This window comes from Myodes glareolus, chromosome 10 (genome assembly GCF_982192425.1).
Source record: "Myodes glareolus chromosome 10, mMyoGla1.1, whole genome shotgun sequence".
Lineage (NCBI taxonomy): Eukaryota > Metazoa > Chordata > Mammalia > Rodentia > Cricetidae > Myodes > Myodes glareolus.
In genome coordinates this window covers 10,990,270-11,017,347 of record NC_142035.1, presented here as the reverse complement: position 1 = coordinate 11,017,347, position 27,078 = coordinate 10,990,270, and the positions used below count along the sequence as shown (strand labels likewise).

The 27,078-nt window shown below is 51.3% G+C and overlaps 1 protein-coding gene and 1 non-coding gene across 4 annotated transcripts in view; one reads left to right on the top strand and one right to left on the bottom strand.

The window, feature by feature from the left end:
- Positions 1–23,892, bottom strand: part of Ripor3 (RIPOR family member 3) — a 69,309-nt gene extending 45,417 nt beyond the window's left edge. The window contains exon 1 of one of the 3 annotated variants that reach the window (XM_087910965.1): positions 23,466–23,892. The gene's annotated coding sequence lies outside the window, so the exon portion shown is untranslated. The remainder of the gene's footprint in view (positions 1–23,465) is intronic. The other 2 variants (XM_048441148.3, XM_085696985.2) reach the window with 2 other exon arrangements.
- LOC125405116 (small nucleolar RNA SNORA42/SNORA80 family) lies at positions 19,595–19,726 on the top strand. The gene has a single exon (XR_007233468.1). It is a non-coding gene; the product is annotated as a small nucleolar RNA SNORA42/SNORA80 family (small nucleolar RNA).
- Positions 23,893–27,078: the final 3,186 nt, after the last annotated feature.

Genomic DNA, 27,078 nt, shown 5'->3' with positions numbered 1-27,078 from the left:
CTGTCTCAAAAGGAAGGGGCTGGGGGACTGGAGAGACAGTTTAGCAGTTAAGAGCACTTATTCTTGTAGAGGACCTGGGTTCGGCTTTCAGCACCCATGTAGTGGTTCACAACCACCCATACCTCCAATTCCAGAGAATCCGACGCCCTCTCCTGGCATCTGTAGGCACTATATGCACACAGACATACATGCAGACAAAACACCCATACATATAAAACAAAACAAATTACTCTAAAAGCAGAAAGGAAAATGTCTGAGACTGTCAAGATTCAGTGAGCAAGGGCACTTGCCACCAAACCTGATGCCCTGATAGAGGAAACAGCTGGTTCCTGAAGCTGTCCTTGGTCTCCACGACAGCCACGGCAGGCTGGGCGGTGGTGGCGCCTGCCTTTAATCCCAGCACTTGGGAGGCAGAACCAGGCAGATCTCGAGTTCAAGACCAGCCTGGTCTACAAAGTGAGTTTCAGGATTGGCTCCATAGCTACTGGGAAACCCTGTCTCAAAATTTAAAAAACAAAACAACAACAACAACAAAAAAAAAACAGCAGATACACACACACACACACACACACACACACACACACACACACACAAAATGGGAAATGTCTGGCCGGATCTGGCAGCGTCCTATAAGAAGATCTTATTGTCCTCTCCATTCTTTGAAGGGTAGCAGAGCCTGGGTTGGAGCCAGACTCCCCAGCAGAGTTCCCATAGCGGACAGGTAGAGTTCCCATAGTGGACAGGTAGAGGACGCAAGATTCTATTCTACACTGCACTCAAGGACTCCAGGGCCTTCACGGCCAAGCTCACCAGGAAGAGCCTCAGAGGCTGAGTTGGGCTCTTAATGTACCCACTCCGACCTTCTTGCGGGTTCTAAATTTAGCCAAACAAGTTCTTCCAGCCCAGCCGATGACGCCGGTACACTATTACAGGATCAAGCCTTTTCCTGGTGTGGAAGTAATAAAAGAATGCGGCTGTTTGCAGAAGCCGGTCTGCTGACCGCCATCTGACATGGACCCTCGGCCCCTCCTGGTCACGATGGACGTGTGGTTATTGACCACCTCCCCGGGGACAGTGATTAAAACATTTCCTGAACCAGAGTCTAAATGGCATTTGTGAGTGAGCCAGAAACAAACCCCTAAGAGTTGGGTATGGTAGCTCATGGCAGTAATTCCAACACTTGGGGAGTTGAGGCAGGAGGATTGCCACAGATTCCTGGCCAGTTGGGACTACAGTGTGATTTTGAGGCCAACCTGGACTAAAGAGTGAAATGAGAAGCAAATTTAGGACTATCTGGGAATCAGTGTTCAGTTTGTTTGTCTTGAAACAGAGTTTCTCTGTGTTGCCTGGCTGTCCTGGAACTCGCTCTGTAGACCAGGCTGACCTCAAACTCAGAGATCCACCAGTTTCTGACTCCTGAGTGTTGAAATTACAGGTGTGCACCACCACTGCCCCTGAATCAACATTCTAACCAAAGTCAAGCTTAAACTTTTCCTACAAACTAGGAAGAAGTTAATCCTATTCTGGTAGAACACAAGGCAGGTAGGCATCTCGGGTCCTTGGGGACTCACTGGCTGAGTCCTGGGGGACTCACTGGCCTACACCCCTGCTTAAAGCTCCCACTATGAAACAACACATGTCTCCCAGTCTGGTCACTGGCAACTGAACGCACCTCAGTCACTGGACAGAGCAGAGACCATGCACTCACTGGTCACAAACATGGCGTTAGATGTATGGTCCTAATTGACAAGCCCAGATATCAGCTTCCTCCCTCGGAAATGTGAATCTGGAGTCAGGTAAGTATCGTGGGGTATCTATACACCGTGTGAAGATGTATTGCTGTGATTGGCGCATTAAAAAGCTAAGTGGACAACAGCTGGGCAGGAGGTATAGGTGGGACTTCCAGAAACAGAGAGGACTCTGGGAAGAGAAAGGGGGAGACATCAAGAGATGCAGAACAAGCAGGATGTTCAGAAGTAACAGCCTTGAGCTACATGGCAGAATGTAGATTAATAGAAATGGGTTAATTAAGTTGTAAGAACTAGTTAGGAACAAGCCTAAGCCATAGGTCGGGCTTTCATAATTAATAAGAAATTTCTGTGCTGTTATTTGTGAACTGATAGGATAGAGAAAGATTTGTTACAAGAAAGGGCATCCCAGTTGAGTCCATTCCTGAGACAAAGACCCATGGTTTGGGGATGGGGTGCCCACTCTGAGACGGTGGAGGGGAGGTGATATACGCAGCAAAGGGGTGAGCGCTGTGGAACTCTGGATTTCAGTGAACTACAAAAGGCTTGAGCAAGCCTCCCCCAAAACCCAGTCTCCTCTCTGTTGCCAAGACAAACACCGTGATGAGAGGAAACATGGGGAAGAATGGGTTTAGTTGGTTTACATTCCTGGCTGTTGCAGGAAGTCAAGGCACCACAGGCACAGTGGAGAGCAGAGAGAGAACAGACCACAGCCCCTTGCTTTGTTTGCCCTTGGGTAGCTTTCTCCTCTTTTATAATGCTCAGGACCTTCTCTGCCTAGGGCATGGTGCCGCCCACAGTGGGCTGGGTCTTCCTATACCGATTAACAATCAAGACAATCCCCCACAGACTGCCCACAGGCCAACCCAACCTAGATAATTCACCAAGACCCTCTTCTTAGATGACTTTAGATTGTGTCAAGGTGACAGTTAAACTGATCAGCGCCCCCACCCCCACCCCCAGACTCCTCGGTTAGTGAACAAACTAGGTGTTCTTCTAAAGAACTTTGCTGAGGTTTTGTGCTTTCAGTGTTCTATCTGTAGCTCCATGCAATGAACGTAGCCCTTCTTAGTCTGAATGTTAGTGTTGGTTTTTGATATATTTAAGTTATTTATTTTTATTTGTGTGTGTGTGTGTGTGTGCTTGTTTGTATATGTATATCATGTGCATGCAGGTGTTCACAAAGGCCAGAAAAGGGCATCAGATCCCCCCAAAACTGAAGTTACAGGTGCTTGTGAGCTGCTAAGTGGGTGCTGGAAACCAAACCTCTGCAAGAGCCAATGTGCTTAACTGCTGAGCCGTCTCTCTAGATCCTGGGTTTTTCTTTTCTTTTCTTTTTTAGTTGTTATTTTTTTGGACTTTTTGTTTGTTTTTTGAGGCAAGGACTCACATAACCCAGGCCAGCCTTGAGCTCCTGACCTGCCTGTCTCTCCTTCCCAAGTGCTGGGATCAACAGGTGTGCCCCACTGTGGCCAACATGGACCAGAAGTGTGTCTGAGTGAATTTCTGACTCACGGGATACAAACAACCCCACTGAAGTCAGATGTTCTTGTGTGTCCCAAGTGACCTGACCCTCCCTGCTTCTGAGGGCACTTGAAGGAGAGACAAAGAAGTTTAGGAACAGGCTGTCCTCTAACAACCTTCCCCAGTTAGAACCACTGTTATCATCGCTGTCTCTGGAAATCCAGGACAGAGGGTGAAACTGGGCATTCCTGAGATCACACGGCAATGGGGAGGGGGGGCAGGGTCCAGGCAGAAGTGTGTCAAGTGTGTCTACCCTTCCCTGGGGCTCACGCAGCACAGGGGTCATCCAGGCAAGGCGACTGTGGTGCCAATGAGGGGAGGTGAGCATGGTGACAACAGGGAGGGAAGGCAGTGAGCTTGCACCAAGCTTCACCTTAGTGAGGCTCAGTGGTGAACGCTGGTGCTGGTGCTGGGTGCTGGGACTAGGACCTGGGTCTGCTGGGCCCCCAGCAAGGCCCCTTTCACTCCACACTAGCCTGGTCTGCTGCCTGCCAGGCCTCCATGGAGCCACGTCTGTCCTTGCCTTGCTCTTCCACCTGCTTCTCCCATCAACGGTCCCAACAGACACCACGGCTCAGGAGGCTCCTGAAGCTGACTGTGGAGGCGGAAAAGGATCAGCCACAAACTTTACCCTTCTCCTGCCTCTTCTAGACCCCAGGGAAGCGTGGGTGGGTCCCAGACAACCCAGGAGCAGCTGCTTTGGTCATCAGAGGTACCAAAGACAGAAATCTCAGGGAAAGAAAGAGAAACCAAATAGATTTGCAAGTAAGCTTCCTGGACCTAGAGCCACAGCCCCAGTGCAGAAGATTACACAGCACAGCACCAGCCCCACAAAAAGAAGAAAAGTAAAGTTCCACGTGCAATCAATAGTAATCACCACTGACCACACCAGGAAAATCGGGGTGTGAGTGCCAGGTACCAGGCTGTGCTAGAATTCCGTGAGGCTCACAGTATGGCTCAGAGGGGTGTGCCAGGGCTCCAGGAGGTGCTAGGTCATACTTGGGTCATCCCTGGGCTTGAGTCTTTGGCTTCACAGGTAGGAGGGCTATAATCCTGTCCTGTCCTTGGGGCATGTTTCCTTCAGCAATGACATCCCTCACCTTGCATTTCTTCAGCTTCTGTTGGGTGTGTCTCTGTTCACAGAGACCAGGTCAGCCTGGTCTCCAACTCAGGGCAATCCTCCTGCCTGAGAGTAAGCTACCAGGCTGAAAGAGCAGCCTATACTCTTAACTGCTGAGCCATCTCTCCAGCCCGACATTGGTTTCTTAGAACACAGGAGAGAACATTCTGGATGTTTGTTGTTGTTTCTTCTAAGTTTTAATAGCTCATTGTGTAGCCCAGATTAACCTCAGACTCACCATCCTCCTGCCTCTACCCTCTCTACGCTGAGATCACAGGCCTGTGCTGTCACACCTGTACATCTCACAGTCCGCTGTGGTCAAACGATCCCTGCTCTGGTGAAGTCTAAGACCTGGAATCATCTATGCATGCATTGTACCTCTCCCCAACAAAAACTTTTACCAATTTTTTTTTTCCCCTTGACTTCTGGACCACAGAAGCCCCTCTGAGAAGGACCACTAACTATAAGTTGACAAAGTCTCTTCCCACCCACACGGCCCTCGAGGGAAGTCCCTGATACCCTCGCCCCCAACCCAAAGGTACTTCCCAGCTTGCTGCACTGGTTCCTAACATCCTATTGACAGTGTGAGGGGCAGGCTTAGATCTGATGTCCAGCAGACCTATGACATGCCTGATGCCTGACTCTAAGAGAGGTCCTCTCCAGGGGAGCAGGACAGCAGAGGTTCCTGAGTCAGGCAGACCCGGAGACAAGCCCAGCTTCCCCATTCTCGTTTTGTGACCATGGACAAGTCACTTAACCTCTCTGAGCTTCTTCTCTTTTTAACATTTTTTTTATGTGTGTGGATGTTCTGCCTACCTGTATTTCTGTGCGCCATGTTCATGCGGTGATTGCAGATGGTTGTGAGACACCATGTGGGTTCTGGAAACTGAATTCAGGTCCTTTGGAAGAGCAATCAGTACTCTTAATCACCGAGCTGTCTCTCCAGCCCCTCTCTGAGCTTGTTTTGCTTTTCTGTGAGAAGGGGATGCTGCCATTGCCCACTGTGCTGACTGGCTGAGATGGTCAGGGCAAACGCCAGCCGCAGCAGACGGTAGGCACGCATTAGCGATCTGGCTTCTCCCCTAGGTGGGCTTAGACTAGGGGGAGGGGGGAGGAAGTGTTTGGGACCTTTGCTTCTCCATTCTGCCGTGAAGTCCTCACCAACTGCCACAGCCACCATCAGTTTGGGGCTCACCCCGTCAGCCCCTGGAGAATCCACAGGTGGCATATTCTTTCCAGTGCACAGGTGGGGAAACTGAGGCTGGGCCTTTACCCAGTTCCTGTAGTCAGTTGACAGAGGCTTCTGGCCACAGCATCCTGGACCGCGGCACTGAGGCTATCAGGACAGAGGGAAAGACATTCTCATAGGTGGTATCCCCTGCCAGCCTCCCCCACTCTCAGTCCACCCACATGCTCTGTCTCTTCAGGCCCATGGTGGTCAGTGCCTCCCTCAAAGGCTTTCCTGTTGTCACTTCCTCCTTTGATTTGATCCCTCCTGCTCTTCATGAAGGGGCTCTCCAGGCATGCTGATGATGGACGGCCTTGAACCCAGGAGCCAATGAGTCTTTACACACACACACACACACACACACACACTCACTCACACACACACACATGTGAATACTCACAGGAGTGCAAACACACACATTTGTTCACACGTGTACATAGCAACACACGCAGATTGGTGAATGCTTACTGGAGTGCAAATATACACACCCACACCTATATGCACATGTGTACACGTGTGAAAACTCACATGAGTATTCAAACATATATATGCATGCACTCGAACACTCGTAGAACATAAACACACACTTGCCTCCAGCCGTCCACTGCTCTTCTGGCCCCCTGAGGGCACCTGGCTCAGGTTCACCTCTCATGACCCCTGGACTATGGTGGATGGCCTCTGTCACCCACAGGATCAGGACTGTGGCAGATGACAGACATGACAGCATCTATGACTTTTCTGGGGACCCAGGCAGCCACCTGCCTGGGGAAGGTTTGCAGAAAGGAAGACCCTCGACCGCTCCAGTGCTGTGCTTTGCTACCAGACAGTGAACTGAGCTGTCTCCACCAGGCGTGACCCCTGACCCCGCCCCAGCAGGCAGGGCTGGGACCTGGAAGCACTGTGGATGGAAAGGAAGCCTGAGTTCGACTTTCCCTGGCGATACTGGTCCCTCACGGTCAGGTTGGGGAGTTCATCGCACTAGGACAAGGAGAGTGACTGCAGCAGGAATGGCAGTAGCTGATTGGGCAGTATCTCAGACACGATAGAAATCAACCAAGGCAGAGAAGCCACCCGGCTGCTGCTGGGCCCAGAGTGTCCCCTCTCCCTGCTGCCACCTGCCTTGAAGTGCCAATTCCCCACCTGAGACACGCAGTCACCCATGGGAGAGCTACAAGGAGCAGAGGGACGTTTGGGACAGAGCACTACCTAAGCCCTAAGGATGAAGCTGATCACACTGGATATAGCCTCCCTGGTCCTTGTTCACTGATGGTCTCTGAGAAATGCCAGATGGTTGCAGAGAAGAAAGCAAGGAGAGAGGAAGGCAGGAAGTGTTTTGTTTTGTTTTGTTTTTCGAGACAGGGTTTCTTTGTGTTGCTTCGGAGCCTATCCTGGAACTCGCTCTGTAGACCAGGCCGGCCTCAAACTCACAGAGATCTGCCTGCCTCTGCCTCCCCAGTGCTGGTGTGCACCACCACTGCCCGGCAGAAGGTGGGAAGTTAACAGATAGTTTTCTCCACATATCCCTGTGGTAGTTGAGCAACCTTAAGGCCCAGGATGGGTCCTCAGCAGGTGGTCTGCAAAGTGCTGTGTCCAGCTGGCCAGTGTGTCCACAGATAGAGGACCAGCTAGCTCAGCTTCTGCAGAGAAAAGACATTGAAGTCAAGCCACGCTGTCAAGCCTGGGCTCTGTCCAGCTGTGTGTGTGTGTGCGTGCGTGCGTGCGTGTGTGTGTGTGTGTGTGTGTGTGTGTGTGTGTGAGAGAGAGAGAGAGAGAGAGAGAGAGAGAGAGAGAGAGAGAGAGAGAGAGAGAGACGACCTAATGGTTAGAACATGGCAAAGGTGAGGTCAGAAGAGGCAGCGGCTTTCAAGCAGGGTGTAGTGACTCATGCCTATAACCCATTTACTTTGGAGGTTGAAGCAAGAAGATTGCAAATCAGAGGCCCTCTTGAGCTACAAAGTAAGATAGCTAGCTGTCTGTAAAGAAATAAGGCCACAGACATACTCAGAGATAGAGTGTTGCCTAGGGCAAGGCCCTAAGTCTACTCAGTGCTGAGAGAAAGAGGAAAAGGTGAGATGTTAATCTCCCTGCTGACCTATAGCTCAGGATTGAGCAGGGACTTCTGTGCTCAGCATGCTCAAAGCCCTGGGTCCCATTCTCAGGTCCCCCCAAAAAAGTTAAACCAGGCATGATGTAAGCACCTCTCTCTCCCTTCATCTCCCTCCAGACCTTCTCCTAGGCTTGCACAATAGAACAAAGCAAGCGCCATGCTGAAGATACCCTGAAGGCAACATACTCAAAGCACCTGCAGCCAGCAGTCTACAGAAGCTGAACCCATGTGACAGTTAAGATTGTCACTTGGCTGGATCTAAAGGCACCCTGGAGACAAGCCTCAGGCATGGCTGTGAGTGGTCACCTTAATTAGGTTAGGAGGTGGGAAGATCCATCCTAAAGTAGGAGGCCGGTCCAGGGACCAGGGGCCAGGGGCCAACTGAATAAAAGGGACACCAGGAGCTGTGGACTGAAGTCTTCTCTCTCTGTTTCCTGACTGTGGGTGACAGTGACAGGCTGCCTCACACTCCTGCCACCAGGACTAGCCCTCCATGATGGACTGTGAGCCAGAATGGACCCTTCTTTCCCTAGTTCAATTCCAAGATTTTGCCAGGGTGTTTTTTCATGGTGACTGGAAAACGTAGCCCAGTGCTCCCTCAAGAGAGCTGGGGAGCAGCCTCTACTGACCCCTGGATACAGTTCCATGACAGTCTCTGAAGTGGCACACCCAGAGCACCCATGCTGGGTCCCTGCTCCACAGAGGACATGCAATAATAAATGCGTGTCCAAATCCACCATGTTGTGGGGTCATCTGGTATTCAGCAGGAGACATGCCCTTGTTAGCTCTTGACCCTTGGACCAGTTACCTACCTGATCTCTTATTGGGGCACCTCATCTAAAATTGGGCAGAGGCTGCAGCTCAGCAGAAGGCTGTGTGCTCAACACACTCAAAGGCCTGGGTTCCTTTCCCAGCCCCACAAAACAAAAGTTAAAACCAGGCATGACATAAGCACCTCCCCACAGGACCAGGCGTTTTCTTAGTCCTGTGTTATTTTTATGAACACTAAATAACATTTAATGGTATGGTGGCACACGGCCACTCTGTCATCCCTGGGCTAAAGAGACTGAGGCAAGAGGACTGTGAATTGGAGGTCAGCCTAGGCTATATCCTGAGACCTTTTCTCAAAAGAAAAGCCTTTCGGGAAATGGCTCCATCCATAAAGAGTTGGCATGAGCTGGGTTTGGGTCCCAGCACCCCTGTGAAAGCGAGGTGTGGCAGACACACTTTGTAACCCCAGGGCAGGGGAGGCAGAGGTGGAAAGATCCCTGGGGTCGCTGGCCAGCCCGCCTAGCCTACTCAGTGAGCTCCAGGCCCATGAGAGAAAGGAAGGTGTCTCTCTGAGGAAATCCTCCATCCTCACTCCACTAGGCAAACTCTTAGGGCCTCAAAGAACCAGTGGCTGGATCCAACTGTGGCCAGAAGTCTCAGAGGCCTGTAAAAGGGCATGGAAGGGGTGTGTCCAAGGCTCTTGGTCCTGCCCTCCTGGGCTCTGCCGTCTCCCTGCGTGATTGGCCTGGGGCCCACTGTTGCCCACAAGCCTGTACTTGGCTTAGTGGAGATGAACAAATCAACAGCATTGTATAGCTAAGAATGCACCCTCATGGGGGCTGAGCTCCTTCACTGTCCTGTTGTCCTATTGCTGTCAAGAGACACCGTAACCAAGGCAACTTATTAAAGAAATCATTTAGTTGGGGGCTGGCTTACAGTTTCAGAGGGTGAGTCCATGACCATCATGGCAGGGAGCTTGGTGGCAGGCAGGAAGGCATGGTGCTGGAGAAGTAGCTGAGAATTCACATCTGATCCACAAGTTGCAGATAGAGAGAGAGACTCAGGGCCTGGTGTGAGCTTTGGAAATCTCCACCCCCAATGGTACACCTCCTCCAGCAAGGCCACACTTCCCTCAGCAAAGCCACACCTCCTACTACCTCCCAAACAATCCACCAACTGTGAACCAAAGATTCAAATGTACGAACCTTTGGGGGGCCATTCTCATTCAAACCTCTTCAGGGTGTCAGCGCTAACTGGTCCGGATTAGTCGAAGCAGTCGAGGCTAAGTGTGCAGGGGTTCCAGGACCAAAGTTTCTGTGACCCCCAAACCCGGGCTGAACCCACCAAACTCTCTACCTGGGCATCAGAGGTATGCCCCTTAACTCAACCCCTCCTGCCCATGACCTACAGGACAGACCTCAGCAGTGTGCATCTGTCTTCTCATCTTCCTGTGGGCAGAAGGGTCCAAGTGCCTGGTGGCTTGTCTCTCCTTCTAGACAGAGAGGAACACAGGCCTGAGTTCCAGATGTGAGATGGGCTGGCAGCAGGCCTGTGGGCCACCGGTGTTTCCTCACAGGTCCACCACCCTCAGTTGTCTCACATGAAGCCTGTGGGCTGCTGGGCTGAGTACTGAGGGGCTCCTAGATGCCCTCTGAGGCTTCTCTCAGGCCCTTCCACAGACTGTCTCCACAGCCTTCCTCACCTTAGCAGACAGCACTGAACCTTGAATGAGATCTCACTAAAGGCCTTCAGCTCACGGGCTCCAATTAGCCCATAGTTCCCGAAGGCTCAATTGCCTGGATTCATACCCAGGCATGTGGCTGGCTCCTGACCCTCTTGCTAGCTGCTCCCAGAAAAATCCTTGGGGGAACCCTTATCTCCTTAGGGGCCTCCAGCCTGCCCACTACTCTCCTTGCTGACACAGCAGCTGTTTCCTGGCCCAGAGCCCCATAAGTCAGGACCCTGCCCACCTCTACCCCCATCCCAGCTCCAACATCTCAGAATAGCAGACCTTAGCCCAGGTGGGGATCCATGCATGTAGGAATGTAAATTCCTATCTCACCTGGTGGCTCAATCATTTGTCTCTGTCAGACCCTGGCTGTCCTCAGTGTTCTCCTCCATATCAAAGCAAAGGCCACATTCTTTCAGGGACTTCTCCTGGTCTGGCCTAAGAGGTTCCCACTGCTGACCTGGCAGAGTTACTGCTTCAGAGCAGAACAAACAAGTCACTTTTTATTTTATTTTATTTTATTTTTATTTTTGACAGGATCTCTCTACATAGCCCTGGCTCATTACATAGACAGGCTGGTCCCAAACTCACAGAGATCCACCTGCCTTCTAAGTGCTAGGATTAAAGGTGTGATTATGACCAGCCACAAGTCACACTTTCAATATGTAGCCCCAATACTGACTCCCCAAATGTTGCCAGGTTCATGAGTGTTGTGCATACTTCTTTACTGTAGCTAGAGGTTTCTCTCCTACCCACCAGGTCCCGAATAAACACTCAGAGGCTTATATTAATTACAAACTGTTTGCCAGTGGCTCAGACTTCTTATTAACTAGCTCTTACAACTTAAATCAACTCATTTCTATTATTCTATATTTTACCACGAGGCTCATGGCTTGTTACCTTACATCTTGATTCTCCACTGGCTGCTGGCATCTCTCTGACTCCGCCTTCCTTCTCCCTGCATTCAGTTTGCCTTTCCCACCTAGCTCTATTCTGCCTTGTCATAGGCCAAAGCAGCTTTATTCATTAACCAATAAAAGCAACACATATTCACAGCATAGAGAAGGACATCCCACATCAATACATGGCTGGCATTTTTCTTTTCTTCTTTTTTTTTTAAGGTTTATTTTATCCTGCAGAGAGACAGTGTCCTCCAGGCAAGACAGATAGCTACTGCACTCGTGAAATCTCACCAATATGGTGGCCCGAACAACACCCACACTGGTAACTATGCCAGTGTGGATGGGGGAAATTTCTTGAGGCCTCATTCCTATATTAAAAGCTACAGACAAACGACGGCTTCTGGGGGCTAGAGAGATGGCTCAGTGGTTAAGAGCATTGCCTGCTCTTCCAAAGGTCCTGAGTTCAATTCCCAGCAACCACATGGTGGCTCACAGCCATCTGTAATGAGGTCTGGTGCCCTCTTCTGACCTTCAGGCATACACACAGACAGATTATTGTATTCATAATAAATAAATAAATATTAAAAAAACTGTGTTGTTAAAAAAAAAAAAAACAACGACGGCTTCTGAGAGTCAAGGAATCAGCCCCAAACACATGTGCATTTGGGCAACACTAAATGGACTCATTCGGGTGTGTGTGTGTGTGTGCACGTGTGTGTGTGTGTGTGTCTGTAAAATGGTAATAATTACAGAAGCGGTTATGAATTTGAAAAGAGGTGGGAGCTGGAGGGTGGAGAAGAAACAATGGAAATAATGTAAAATGCACTATTCACGTGTGAAAGTGTAAAAATATAAACATTTTGCTTGGGGTGTGTGTGTGTCTATGTATGTGTGTGTAAGCACACATATACTCGGGTACCCTAGGAGAGGGCCTCAGATTCCCTGGAGCTGGAGTTACAGGCAGTTATGAGCTGCACTCTGTGGATTCTGGGAATGTAATTCTGACCCTCTGCAGAAGCTCTCAACTGCAGAACAATCTCCCTATTCCCCCACAAATGTCCCCCTACACGTTTTTCTCCCCACAGGAAAGTGGCAGGACCAGCATACGGCAGAGAGAGGCACCTGGAACACCTGGAAGATGGTGAAAGCCAGGCAGGAAAGAATGCATCTCCCTTATAGGTGTCCTCTTAGGAGTCCTGACTCTGACGTGGGGTGGGAGGGTCTCAAAACCCATCCAGTTTCAGAGGCAGAAAGAAAAGTCTCCCAGATTTAGCATTTGCTGGCTGTGTGACTTTGGGAAACTGAGTTCACCTCTCTGTTCCTCAGAACAGAACGGTTGCTAAAGCAGAAGGAACCTGGAGCACACTGGGCTCACAGTGAGAGTGAGGTCACAGGGGAAAGGGGACCCCACCAACAGTGGGGTCTGTCAGGGGATGATCTGCGAAAAGCACTGAAGACCTGGGACCAGACTTAGAAATAGGTCTTCACAGATGTGAGGTGAAGGGGAGGTGGTCCTGCATTAGGGACAACCTGAATCCAGTGGCCGATGTCCTCACAAAAGGGCAGGACACACAGAGAAAGGCCATGCGATTTCCAAGGGATACAGCTCGGCAGTAGAATGCACGCCTAGCGTGTTCAGGGTTCTGGGTTCAGTCCCTAGCAGTGCCACCAAACCAAAAAAACAAACAGAAAACTCCAAACAACAACAGCAGCAAACAAACCAAACAAACAAGCAAAAAAACCATTAAGGCTAAGGTGGGGTTTGGGATGATGGGACCGCGAGGCAAGGAGTAAGGGGGGGGGGGGCTCCTACAACCTCAGAGACTGGTTCAGACAGAGAATCAATGACAGTGGTTTTTAGTGACAGTCTGTGGGACTCTTTCAGTATCACCAAGAAACAGATACAGGTAGCCGCTAGGCCCAGGGTTCTCCAAACACTGCGCACCCACCACACCAAGCAGCAACATAAAACAGCCACTGTAGCCGGGTGGTGGTGGTGCATGCCTTTAATCTCAGGACTCGGGAGGCAGAGGCAGGCGGATCTTTGTGAGTTCGAGGCCAGCCTGGTCTACAAGAGCTAGTTCCAGGACAACAGCTTCCAAAGCTACAGAGAAACCCTGTCTCAAAAAAAAAAAAAAAAAAGGAAGGCCACTGTAGTGGTACCCATCTTTGATCCCAGCACTTGGGAAATGGAGACAGGAGGCTCAGGTTCAAAGTCATCCTCAGCTACATGGTGAGGCTGAAGCTAGCCTGGGCTACATGAGACCAAGTTTCAAAACTAAGGGAAGATTTACCAAACATGGTGGCCCATGCCTTTGATCCCAGCACTCTGGAGGCAGAGGCAAGCGGATCTTGCTAATTTTCAGAATAGCCTGGTCTACATAACAAGGTATAGGTCCCAGGCCGGCCAGGATTACACAAGGAGACCACAAGGATTACACAAGGAGTCACAGGTCCCTCCCTGATGTGCAGTGATTGTTGGGTCACAGCTGCTGAGGAAGGAGAAGATGTTTTCTTCACAGGTGTAGCTACTGGTAAGGAGCCCATGCTCACATAATGAGCACATTGGGCCAAAAAAAAAAAAAAAAGTAGAACTGGGCGCTAGTTAGGAAGGGATCAGGAACGGGTCAGAGGGGTAAAGGATGACCATGATCAAAACACATTCTATACAGTGAAAATGAAAACGCCATAATAAAACCCATTATCATTATGTGTGATTTATATGCTGATAGACATGTGTACAAAGAGGTAATCGAGGTGACTGCCCATGCCCAGTTAGCAGAGAGTATGATGGGACTCATAGCCAAAACTAATTTGTATTCAGACTATCTGGTCATAAAAACCTCTAAGAGCCGACTCTGGGCCAAGCCAGGACCCACTTTCTCTGGCAGGCCTCATGGTACCGTTCACATCCTGAGGATGAGGAAACAGAATAAGATGTATCACAGCTCGTCCTACATCATGGGACTCGGGGATGGGCCAAGCAAGGTCTGTCGGACTCCCAGGCCCTATGCCTGGGTCACTTTGGAAAGTTCTGGTAGTTGTGCTGGGAGAGGCCATGGGATCCGGGTAGGGACAGTGGCAGAATGCCCTGAAGCATCAGTGTGTCCATCTGCTCACTCACTCCAGGATTTCTGATAGCAGTGGTGGGGCTAGTATGCATGGCCCACCCCATACCCTTAATTTTTTGAGTCCCTGAGCCCCGATATCTGGATCCCCAAGTCCTGAGTTTTCTACGTTTCCAGTGAGGAGCAGCGGGGACAGAAGGAGACAGAGGAAAGACCAGCCTTGCAGCTGGAAGTGTTTTTCCACCAGGAAGCAGCCCAGTTCATCTGAGTTTTTTCACCCTTTGTCCCAAGATGCAAAAATGTCAGAAATGCACAAGGGCTCTGTCTGCCACAGAGGGACAGAGGGTTATAAGCTCACCCCATGTCCACTTCCTGCAAGGGGCAGAGGGCCAGGAGCTGCCTCTGGGGAGTGGGTCTGGCTTTGGCTTGTCACATTCTTCCCCTGGGGCGGAGGTGGGGTAAAGCCCAATCCTAGGCTCTGGCTTCCCCACCTTTGAAATGGAATGGCCATGCCCTGCTGTCGGTCATCTTGCAGGTCACCAGCCACCTGGACACGTCCCAGGCTTCCTCCTCTATTCTCTTAAGGCTCAGTTACAAGCGAGGAGCAATGGGGAAACAGGAGGGTTGCCAAGAACTCCAGGCCAGCTGGGCTAAAAAGCAAGTGCCAGACTCGCTGAGTTCTATAGGGATTGTGCCAGGGAGCTGCTCGGCAGGGTAAACCCGGGAACCTGAGTTTGACCTCCAGAGCCCACACAAAGGTCAAAGAGAATCGGCCCCAGAAAGTTACCCTCTCACGTGCACATGCCCACTGCGGCATGAACACAAGAAGAGAAAGTAAATAAGATAGAAGAACAAGACCGGGCGGTGGGTGGCGCACGCCTTTAATCCAGCACTCAGGAGGCAGAGGCAGGCGGGATCTCCAAGTTCAGGGCCAGCCTGGTCTAAAGAGTGAGTTCCAAGATGGCCAGGGCTACACAGAGAAACCCAGTCTCAAATAAAGCTGACAATGATAAAAATACATCAACAACACAGGAAGTAATCAGTCCAGCCCCGAGGCCCAGGCTTACACCAGGTGCCCTCAGCTCTGCCAGTCTGACCGTTTGTATTCACTGGACGCCAATTGCATGCATGCATGGAGGGATACCAACTCCTGATCAGTGCACCAACAAGCCACCATGGTATTTACCAGGACCAAAGCCATGTGCTTTCTGCCTCATTTGATCTCGCCCGGGAGCTCTGTGCCGTCAGTAGCCTGGTATCCAAGAACGCCCAGCAGAGCGAGAGGATTTGGCCAAGGGAGAGCCCCGATCTCCTCCTGCTCTGCTTCCTGCAGCCTGCGGGTTCCCGTGGCCCAGACACTCCGACAAGCTGGACATTTCCCGGCCCTAGTTTGGATTTTTTGTGCTCCCCGTGTCTTATGTCTCTGACTGAGGCTCCCAGACCTTCCTGTGAGTTGTCCCTGGTGTAATTAACAGTTACCAGGTTTTTGGATGAGGACATACAGGCTGGGGTTTTAGAGGCGATTGTTGGAGCTGAAACCGGCAACTCTGACCTCGCATCTCAGGGTCTTGCTTTCCAGATCTGAGGGTCTAAGTTGGTGACAGGTAAGGCAGAGGACCCTGGGCCCTGGGGAGGACTCCTGTGAAGGGAGGAGGGAAAGGGCGTGAGCTAACCCCAAAGCTGGCGTTCTGGAAGGACGCTGCCTCTGCCCCTTCCATGCACACTCGGGTCCTTCCTCACCCCAGGAACTCTTAGGATTCCTTCAATATCCATTAACTGAGGACCAAGGGGTCCAGAGCCTTCTGCAAGGCTCCTGGCTAACAGCTTGGGTGCTAAAATCTGGTGCCTACTTGGAACCATCTCCCAGCCGCTCTGTGTTGCCAAGTGTTCCCCTCCTCTGCCAGGAATGCTCTGGAACCTGAACAGAAACCCTCAGCATCATTGTCCTGTGTTCAGCCAGCCTGGGGAGCAGATGAAGCTAGTGCAGGCAGCCAGGGCCTCCGCCTAGGGTGACAGGAATCACACATGCTCTCCACAGTCCCTGAAGGCCTGGCAAGACCGTGAGTTTCTTCCTAGCTTCCAGAAAGCCAAACAATCTGTGGGACCCTTCACTAGCGATCAGCCCCCAGTGGGACCCCCTCATCACCAGCAGTCTGTTTCATCACTAGTCTGCAGGAGGAAAGTACATTGAGTGTGCACACGTGCGTGCATGCGTGTGTGTGCGTGTATGTGCATGTGTGTGTGTGTGCGTGTGTGTGTGTGTATGTGTGTACCCGCACCATGCGCACACGTACACGTGCACGCATCCAGGGTGCTGACAAGTTCTCTATAAGTCAAGAATGACTTTGATCTTTGCTTGTTTCTTTGTTTTTCGTGACAGGGTTTCTCTGTACAGCCTTAACTGTTTTGGAACTCGCTCTGTAGACCAGGCTGGCCTCAAACTCAGAGATCTGCCTGCCTCTGCCTCCCGAGGGCTGGAATCACAGCTGTGTAGTCATCATACCAGGTTTATGCGGAACCCAGGGCTCCCTGCATGCTAGGCAAGCGCTCTACTGACCGAGCCCCCTCCCCAGCTAAACCCACGTTTTTCCTGCTTTGAACTTCTGCTAAGTAGAACCCGAGCCTGGCAAGATTCTGTCTCAAAACAAAAACCAAGGAATCGTACTTCCAGAAGAGAGTTATTTCCACTTCAGATGTGTTGAAATTCACTATCGGGAGCTAGAGAGATGGCTCAGCCATTAAAGAGCACTTGTTGCTCTTGCGGAGGACCAGGGTTCGAGTCTCAGCAGCTACACGGTGTCTTACAACCATTGTAACTCCAGTTCCAGCGCCTCTGATGCCCTCTTCTGACTTCTGCAGACCTGAGTTCAATCCCTGGAACCCGCATAAAGGCAGAAGGAGAGAACTAATGACACAAAGCTGTCCTCTGACCTCCACACATGTCATGCATGTGCCCATATACACATACCACATCCCCACAATAAAATAATAACAATGCCTTTTAAAGAGAACAGAGATGGGAAGTAATCTGCTCAGAGACACACAGCACTGTGGCGGAGGATTCAGGATCTGAGTATGTATGACTGAGGACTTAATGCTAAGCTGCTCGATCCAGTCACGAGTGGCATGAACTCAGGGTGGGGAGAACCAGAGGAGCTAGATGCACACCCATTCTGTCACCTACAAGCCGTATGACTGTCACTCTCTGTGCCTCGGTCTCCCCTCTGCAAAAACTCTTAAAGGCTCTGGTTTTAGGATCCAAAGAAAGAGTGAGCCCCTGAGTGTGGGATACGCGGCCAATGCCTATCACAGAGCAAAAATATGTCCTGTTCCCACAGCGTCCCCAGAGGCTGGTGCCATTGGGTCCTGAGTGTCTATTCTGGCAGGTCCCCCTGCCATTTAGCTGTCAGGCTCCCAACCCTCTGGGAGGAGCCATAAGACAAAGACCCAGGACATATGGTCAGCGATAGCAGGGGACCCTCAGGGACAACACACTGGCAGTTGCAGCCACTACGGAATCTGAGCTCATACTCCACTTGCCTTGGCTTTATCTGAAATAAGAAGGTATTGCTAGTTGGTTTTGCAGAGGATGGAACCCAAACCCTCCTGCATTCGAGGCAATTACCTAAGACCAAGCCTAGTCTGAGACGTGGCATTTGTGCAAGCCCTGGAGGGTCCAGGAGACGGGCTTCACCAGAGAGGAAGCGATGCTGGGTCCTAAGGTAGAGCCATCTCTGGCCTGGCTAAGAGAGGCAGGCATGGAGAGGGTATGCTGACCTGGCCTTAGAAGGATGTGGATCCTTCAGGCCTTGTGTTCTGAGTGATGGGGACCCGGGCTGGGAAGAAAGGCAAGAACATAGGTGTGACTTTGCTGGGACAGTGGAGGTGACCAGAAGCCATGGATTTCTGGATCGCTGTTGAGGACAGCACCACCGTAGTTCCATTTTTTTACTGGAAAGTCGAAGCTGCTGGGCTCTATACAAGTGTGTCCAAAAAGTATGGGACCTGGTTAGAGAGTGTTTGTCAAACTGTTTGACCCCTTAAACCCATCTTAGAAGGCAGACAGGTGGAATTCGGGTGTGGGTGTGTAGGTGTGTGCGCACACGCGTGAGCGCGCACATGTACACAGAAGTGGAGGTGCCGAAACCACCGGACAACTCGTGGGAGCCAGTTCTCTTCTCCCCTGCGAGGCTTGGTGGCAATCGCCTTTACCCACTGAGCCATCTCACCAGGTCAGAATGTTCAAATCTTGATGTGAAAATCATCCAGGATACACGGTCAAGCAAAAGGAAGAGGTGTGGAATAACATGGGTGGACCGGTCTCAGGGTGCGCTCATGCGTGCGATCCAGCCTGTGGTGCTGGGGATGGAATCCAGAGCCCACACAGGCTCGGCAAGTGCTCTGCCCCTGAGCTGCATCCCGCCCAGCCTGCTGCTGTAGAGTTCCAAAACGAAGGGGAGGGGAGGGGAACGGAGGGAGGAAGGGCGCAGGCTGAGACACCTGACTTCACGCGGGTTATCAAGCAGGGTACTGGAGTCCTGAGGATTTTTGGTGAGGAGCCACAGGGATATCTAGGATGCCCCCTCTGAACACTTCCTACTGCACCAAATAATAAAGCATGACACACCGTAGGGCCTTTTCAAATCGCCGTGTGCCTGGCTCCGCTCCTCTATCACAGCTTAGTTAATGCCCCCACCTGGGCCTCCTCCTTGGCCCGGCAACGGAGGAGAGGCGGGACTTGGGCGTGAGAAAGATTTTCCTTGCTCTGGCCAGCTCTGGGGCGGCTGGAAAGGGCCCACCTGGCTCCTAAGGTTTCTAAAAATAGAATGCTGTCTTAACTCCTCCATAGGACTGGCTTAGCTGTTCCTTTGAATTGTTCCAAGACATTGTTTCTATTAGCACCGTCATTCAATGCACGGGGACATAGAGGCTGGCAAGATCAAGACCAGAAGCTGCCACTGAGGGAACCTACTCCGAATGTGCCTTGGAAGCAGAGCTTGCAGCACCAAAGATGCAGGGACCACAGGTGCAGAAGCCTAGGTGCAAAGCCCAAGAGTGCAGTGAACTCTGAAGTGTGTGTCCCTGCTCTGATGACCCTGGAGGCAGGAACCTGAGTGCCCTTCCTGGGGATGGTTCTCCCTGCTCTCACCCCAAGACTGGAGCCAGAGAGGCCCGCGGGTTTGGTAATTTGTCCTCCAGTGAAAGAGAGAAGCAGAGGGTTTGGGTCTGAAACTCCGGGAAGGTGGAGGCCTGTCAGAGATAAGATCTCGGAGCCGCGGGGCAGTGGTATGTACATCAGGGAGCCAGTGTCGTGGTGTCAAAGGCTAATCAACCCAGGACTCTGTGTTCGCACAAACCCATGTACATGCACACATGCATCAAGAATGTATATCGTGTGCATGGATTTGGATTTATGGCAGGTTTGTCACCCTGGGCCTCTCATAGTGTCCCATGCTAGAGCAAACTGGCTCCTAACCATTGCCCAGCCTCCGCCTGTAGGCTCTTGGCACTGAAATGGGTCGTACAGAGGAAAAAGAAAAAAAATGAAGAATGTATATCGTACACTTTAGGAATAAAAGTAAATTTTACAGGGACTAGAGAGATGGTTCAGTGTTTAAGAGCACTGGCTGCTCTTACAGAGGACCCAGCTTCAGTTCCCAGCACCCACATGGTGGCTCACAACCATCCATAACTCCACTTCCAGAGACTCAGGCCCCCCAATGCCTTCTCCTGGCCTCCTTGAACACTGTACACATGTGATACACAGACATACATGCAGACAAAGCAGGTAGACACACAAAATAGAAATAAATGCTTATTTAACAACCAGGGTGATGATGCATGCCTTTAATCCCAGCACACGGGAGACAGAGGTAGCTGGATCTCTGAGTTTGAAGCCAGCCTGGTCTACAGAGTGAGTTCCAGGACAGCCAGGGCTATACAGAGAAACCCTGTCTCAAGCAAAACAACATATTTTAAAAAAATTAAATAAGAATGATATTACTACAAGATTTACATAGCCAAGCAAGACAATGTATGCTCTGTCCCAGCCCTCGGGAGGCTGAAGCAGGGGCGTCACACACGACTTTTCTGAAGACCTCAAATGATCCGTTCATTTGCCTGGAGCCTTCCTGGCAGTTTTTATTCTGACTCTTGCACAGACCGCGAGTGAAGGAGTACGGCTTTCCGGGAATACTGGTGGGCAGTCCCTGTACCTCAGTGCCTGCACCTGGGAGGGAATTCCCTGGGTCACCAAGTGTAGGCAGCCCCTTCCCTGTGCCACTGGTGGGGGAGGGGGGGACAGGGACAGGGACAACTGTGAAGTCCTTAACCAGGCACTTTCTCAAACCCAACAGCACACAGAATAACAAAGCCAGACCCAGGTTGGGCCTTTGGGCAATTTCCCACCAAAGCCCATTTCAGACTTCAGAGATGAAATCGCTGAATGTGGAATTGGGAAGGACTGTGCAGTGACCTGCCACCTTCTGTGTTCCTGCCATTCAGACGCGACAGGACGCAGCTTAGAGGCTTGGAACTGACACAGTGAGTTCTGAGCTACGTGGCTCAGTGGTGGGCTACATGCTGAGCACAGCCCAAACCCTGGCTTTGTTCCTAGCACAAAGATGCTGGCTGCGGAGCCAGAAAGAGGATTGTTAGGGGACTGTTAAGAGCACCGGCTGTTTTTCCAGAGGATCAGAGTTCAATTCCCAGCACCCATATGGAGGCTTACACTGTCTGTAACTCCAGTTACAGGGGATCCAGTGCCACACCAGGCGTGCATGTGGTGCATATAACATACCTACAGGCATAGAACATACCTATAGGCAAAACTCTCACATGTGTAAAATAAAAAATGGTGAGAGGGCTAGAAATGTAACTCAGTTGACAGAGTGCTTGCCTAAAATGCGCAAAGCCCTGGGTTCAAACCCCAGCACTTCATAAACTGGGCATAGTGACATGTGACATGTGTACCTGTAATCCCAGCTAATGGATTGTGAGGCTGAGGCCGTTCTAGGCTACTTGGTAAGACCATCTCAAAACACCAAGAGCGGGCACACAGCTCAGCACTTGTCTGTCGTGTGCAAGGCCCAGACTCAATCCCCACCACCACCAGTGAGAAGGGCAAGTGACAAGCTCTGTGTACTTGTTACCTTATTACCGGAATTTGTGGCACGTTTACATAATTCTGGGTTCAGCAAGCAGTTCTCACCCAATTCCTAAGAATCTGACAGTGGGCTTTCTCAGCAAGGCTCCCCGCCCCTGTGTGGGAACCACACAGTAAAGAAGTCCTGTCAAGCCAGTGTAGTCCACTCAGTGTGTCTAAACCTGCCTTCACGAGCCTGGAGGCCTAGCTCCATCTCCGGAAGCCACACATAGCAGAAGCTCTGAGACCTCCAGGTGAAATCGCTAGGCAGGAGCCCAGGCAGCCATGTTAAGCTTGTTGACACCCCACCCCCATTCCCTGCCTCGTGCGCGCTTCCCGCCCGCCCCCCCCCCCCCCCCCCCCCCCCGTGTTGTTCAGCTCTGAGGACTTAAGCCTCGAAGCCTGCATGCAGCTCAAGCTTCCAAACCTGTAGCTCAAGCCTCCAGCGGATGGGACAGCAACCAAGTCTGCAAGCCCACCTGCATTCCTGGCACCCCACCCTCCTGTTGCCCTGGTGTTCTCCGGACAAGTCCTCATCCCCAGACCCTGTGGAACAGGATGATGGACAGGAAGTACTCTCCAAGTCCCGCCCCCCGCCTGCCTCCCCCACCCCGCCCCACCCTCACACTAGGAGGAGACCCTATCATTGGGAGGAGACCCAACCCAGGGCCTAGTACATCCTAGACAAGTGCCCTGTCCCGACCTACAGTATCCTCATCCTGGGAATGCTCCTGCCCAGACTCCCAGAATCCAGTTTACAGAAATGAGAGTTTCTCAAATAAACCTATTGTTTTGCAGATGAGGAAACTGAGGCTAAATTCACAAAACCAGGTTCCCAGCAGGGCAGTGGGGGTGCATGCCTTTAATCCCAGCACTCAGGAGGCAGAGGCAGGCAGATCTCTGTGAGTTCGAGGCCAGCCTGGTCTACAAGAGCTAGTTCCAGGAATGACGGGGTTCCTGGGACCACAGCTCAAGCCTCCACCTATCCTCAATGCAGGAGTTTCTAAGGCCGCCCAGAAAGGGAAGGAGGTGTGGGTCCACCCCAGGACTGTTGCCCAGTGGAACATTCCAAAGGAAGTTAGACAGGCCACATCTGGGTGTAGAGACCTTCACCTCTGGATGGGAGCCTGGCCCTGGGGGCTTCCCACCTGCCGCCCCATGCTGCTGAGGACTTCCTGGCTCTGGAATGTAGCTGAGCCTCCTTCCTAGCACCCAAACTAACTTTGTCTATCACTTGCTCCCAGCCCACTGCCAGCCGCAGCAGCAGAGACGGGTATGCAAATAGCCTGCCATGGTATTAATACGAGATTCCCCCCCAGGGGAGGCGTGTGGAAAGTGCTAGTGTGTTTCACAATTCTGTTTTGTCCAGAGGAGCCACGCGGGGGCCCAGGATGATTTAAAACAGATTTTTGAAAAGGCAAAATAAAATTGGAACAAAACCTAGTCAAGGCATGAACCACACTCCCCACCCCCAGCTCTCTCCCACCCCCAACGGCATCCCTTTTTCTCTCAAGTCTCTGGGGACCCCTAGGCAGCAAGGTGAGGCAGTAGCAACAGGCACTGTCCTCCCAGCAGAGTGCCTGACCTAGCTAGTGCAACCGTCGCCTTCCTGACAGCTGACAGTGGCTTGAAGAACTGATGCTGGCCTCCTCTGCCCCTTCCTAAGGCAATAGATATCCAGTCTAGCCCACTCCATCCATGCTTCCTCCCCTCATCCCACGCCTGGGATAAAGACCCGACTCCGTTGCTTGTCAATGACACTGATGGGTTTTGTTATCTGGACAAGTCACTTCCAGCGAACCTCTACAAGGGGGAACCCCTGGTATCCCCTAAATATTCCTTGTACCAATCCGCTTCAAAAGTGCCCGGCACTATGCCTGAGGCATAGTGTCATGCAAGAGCCCCTTAAAGATTTTCCGGATAACCACTCTCTTTAGAGATGGACTGGGACACTTGGAGGCCCAGAGAGGGAAAAGAATTTGCCCAAGGCTACACAGCAAAGTTCTCTTGGCTCCCTTCCAGACTCCTTCTCCTGGTCCCACTGCTCAAGGTAAGTGCGAGGAACCGGCCCCTCCCCTCTCCACCTGCGCGTGCCAGCCTCCTGGGGACCGCAGTGACACTCACCGTGGAGCGGGTCTGGACCTCCCGGACCGAATCCCGCGGTCCGGCGCCGGCTGGCTGTCACTGTCTGCGGGCGGGCGGAGCTCCCCACAGCCCGCTGGCCACCACGAGTGCTGTTTCTGGGAATGCACTCGGTGGCCCCTGTATCCGGCTGTCCCCAGCTCTGGCCGCTATGATAGAGCTTATCTGGTGGGTGTCAGGGTGCAGCGGCAGAGGGACCGGGGTTCCCGGAAGCCTCCAGCCCCGGCCCTGCGCCCCCGGATGCCGCGCTGGCCCGTCGTGTCACCGTGCTGCGCGGACACTCCCCTGCCGTAGCTGCAGTAGGCCACCTCCTACTCCCATCTCTGCTGATTCCAAGTCTGAGCAAGGCTCTGGCCCCCGAAGACTCAAACTAATTATGCGGGGGTCCGATGCCTGTCTGGCCTGGGAGGGAGCCGAGGGGACGCCTGGAAGTTTCCGTTTACTGCGCTGCACGGGGCTACATTAATCACTCACAGGCAGGGTCGGAATCCCTCCCTCCAGCTTCTGCCATTTACCTCCTTCCGGGCCCTAGCCCCTTTCCTCCTTGCCAGGGACCCGGCTGAGCTGACCTGGTTTCCCAGCAGGGCCTCCCGCTCTGTACCACGCTTTGGGGTTGGGGTTCCAGAGGGAGGGTCCCAGCTTCTACAGACCCGGTTGGTTTTTTTGTCTTGTCATTCATTCACTCACTCACTCACACACTTGTGGGGAGAGAGCACATGCCAGGACACACTTGGGGGAGCCAGCCCTCTCATTCTACCACAAGGGTTCCAGGAGCCAACTCAAGCTGTTAGGCTTGGCAGCCAGCAATACAGGTTTTTTAATTTTTTATTTTTTTGAGACAAGGTCTCAAGTAGCCCAGGCTGGCCCCAGAATTCACTGTGTAACTAAGGATGACAGACTCAAGTCAACTATCATGCTTAACTTGGCAGGAACTTTGAACAACAGGAATGAGCATCTCCAAATAGCAGAACACACACACAGATACACACACACACACACACTCACTCACATACATATACATACACATATACACATGTACACGTACACACATACGTACGTGCATGCATACATATATACATACACACATGTATGCACATACATATGCAAATGTACACATACACATGCACACACTACACACATACATATACATATGCACACGCGCACATGTACACATGTATACATATACACATGCACACACGCATATCTACATACACACATGTACATACACATAAATGTATATACACATACACGTGTACACACACATGTACTGTAAATGGGTTGGTACAGGAAATGGAGAGCACTTACCTAGCCATTATGTAACAGTCAGTTGAATAAAATGGAAGCAAGTTGGACTACGGGGCAGTAGGCAACCACTAGTTGGGTGCTGTGACCTGTGCGTGTAATCCCAGCATTCAGGAGACTGAAGTAAGGAGGTAGTAGGTGGGAGGCTAGCCTGGACTACATGACAAGACCTTATCTCAAGCAATAACAGCTACACAAAAAAGACACAGCCGCCAGCCTCTGAGACACACTACTGAGTGGGAAGGCCCCAGGATGGGCTGAGAAAGGAGCTCTGTGGGGAAAGAGTTGGTCTTGCACACTTTAGGACCTGAAGTCCCCCAAGGTCATAGTGGTGACCTCCTGGATACTGCCCTGGGAAGGACAGCAATGATCATGGCTAGGAGCCAGCCCAGCCTACATGGCAGTTCCAGGCCGATGAGAGACTTAATGGATGGCACCTGAGGAAGGACACCTGTCCTCTTTCCTCCCTCAGATGTGCACATGTGTAAACACGGATGTGGACGCACACACAATGGGAACAGACAATGGTTTTTAAGTTGCATGATTTAATTGATTTAGTCAGTTGATGAGGTCACTTTTTTGCCGTGTGTGGGCCTCCCACACGACAGGCAAGTACTGTTCCAGTGAGCTGCCCCCTAGTCTTCTTTTCACTGGGCGGTGGGGGGGGGGAGTCAGGATCTTTCCTGGTTGCTCAGAAAAGTCTTCAGCCTCAAGTGCACTCTGTAATTCAGGCAGGCCTAGAACTTGTCCTTCTGCCTCAGCCTCCAGAGCGGTAGATGTCTGGAATTAAAGGAGTACAGTACCAAGACCTGACTCCCATTTTATGTTTTTAGCACAGGGGTCTCAAGCCAGGAGTAGAAACTCACATATTTAATCCCAGCACTTAGGAAGCCCGGGCAGCAAGACCAGGAATTCAAGACCAGCCTGAGCTACACAAGACCCTGTCTCTAAAGTAGAAAAGCCAGGAATAGTGATTGGGCATCTGTAATTCCAGTGCTTGGGAGGTAGGGGTAAGAGGATCAGAAGTTCAAGGACATCTTTAACTACGTAGCAAGTTGAGACCAGCCTGGGCAACAGACCCTGCTTCAAAAAGAAAATAAAGAAAAGACCAAGGTTTTGCTTTTTTGGTTGTTTTTTTTTTTTTTTTTTTTTTTTTTTTTTTTTTTTTTTTGGTTTTTCGAGACAGGGTTTCTTTGTAACTTTGGGGCCTGTCCTGGAATTAACTCTTGTAGACCAGACTGGCCTGGAACTCACAGAGATTCGCTTGTCTCTGCCTCCCAAGTGCTGGAATTAAAGGCGTGCACTACCACCGCCCGGCAAGACCAAAGTCTTTAGATGTTGTCCAAGCTGGTCTTGAACTCTTGGCCTCAAGTGAGACTCCCAAGAAGTTGGACTACATTGTATATTCTGGTACCCAGTCAATATAATTTTGACTGTATAGCATGCCCCCCTAACACGCTAATGAAATGAAATATGATTAAAAGAAATATATAAAGCCAGAAAGAAGTCCTGAATAGCTGTAAACCAAACTGAAATGCTTCCTCTTGGTGCACATACATACATGCAGGCAAATACCCAAACACATAAAATAAATAAATAAACCTTTAAAAAAAAAGTCAGCTGGGTGGTGGTGGTACGCGCCTTTAATCCCAGCACTTGGGAGGCAGAGGTGGATGGATCTCTGTGAATTCGAGGCCAGCCTGGTCTATAAGAGCTATTTCCAGAATGACTAGAATTGTTACACAGAGAAACCTTGTCTGGAAAACAAAAGTCAAGGCAAGGCTTAGGCTCAAACTTCACCTTAGAATCCTGTGAACTCCGTATTGAATCACACTGAGAGGGAATTCAGGAACCTGAGCAACAGTGAGCCACCACAGACCAACAGCCCTCCAGGTTGGACAGCAACTAGTTACCCCAAGAAGCTGAGTGTCCGAGGGTACCTCCTCAACCACAAGGTTCTGTGCTGGCCCTAGCTCAGTTTCAGTAATGCTATCTTCTCAAGCTCATAAACCGTGGGGAGCATTTGAAGGAACGAGCACAAGATCAGAGGTCACAGAAAGACCCTGGAGACAGTCAGTTGGCACCCCTTCCCTGTCTCATTTAAAGCCCAGTGCTCCTGACCCTTGCTGAGTTTGTTCTGTGATACCATGGGACTCCTCCAGGGGGCACTGTCCCATTCTGCACTGGGCAAATACCGGCTAATGTTAGGAGCCCTGCAGGGCAATCACCATAGAAGACAAATGACACGCTCCGCAGTGCCAGCCCTGACTCTGTCCTCTGGTTCCCAGCATAA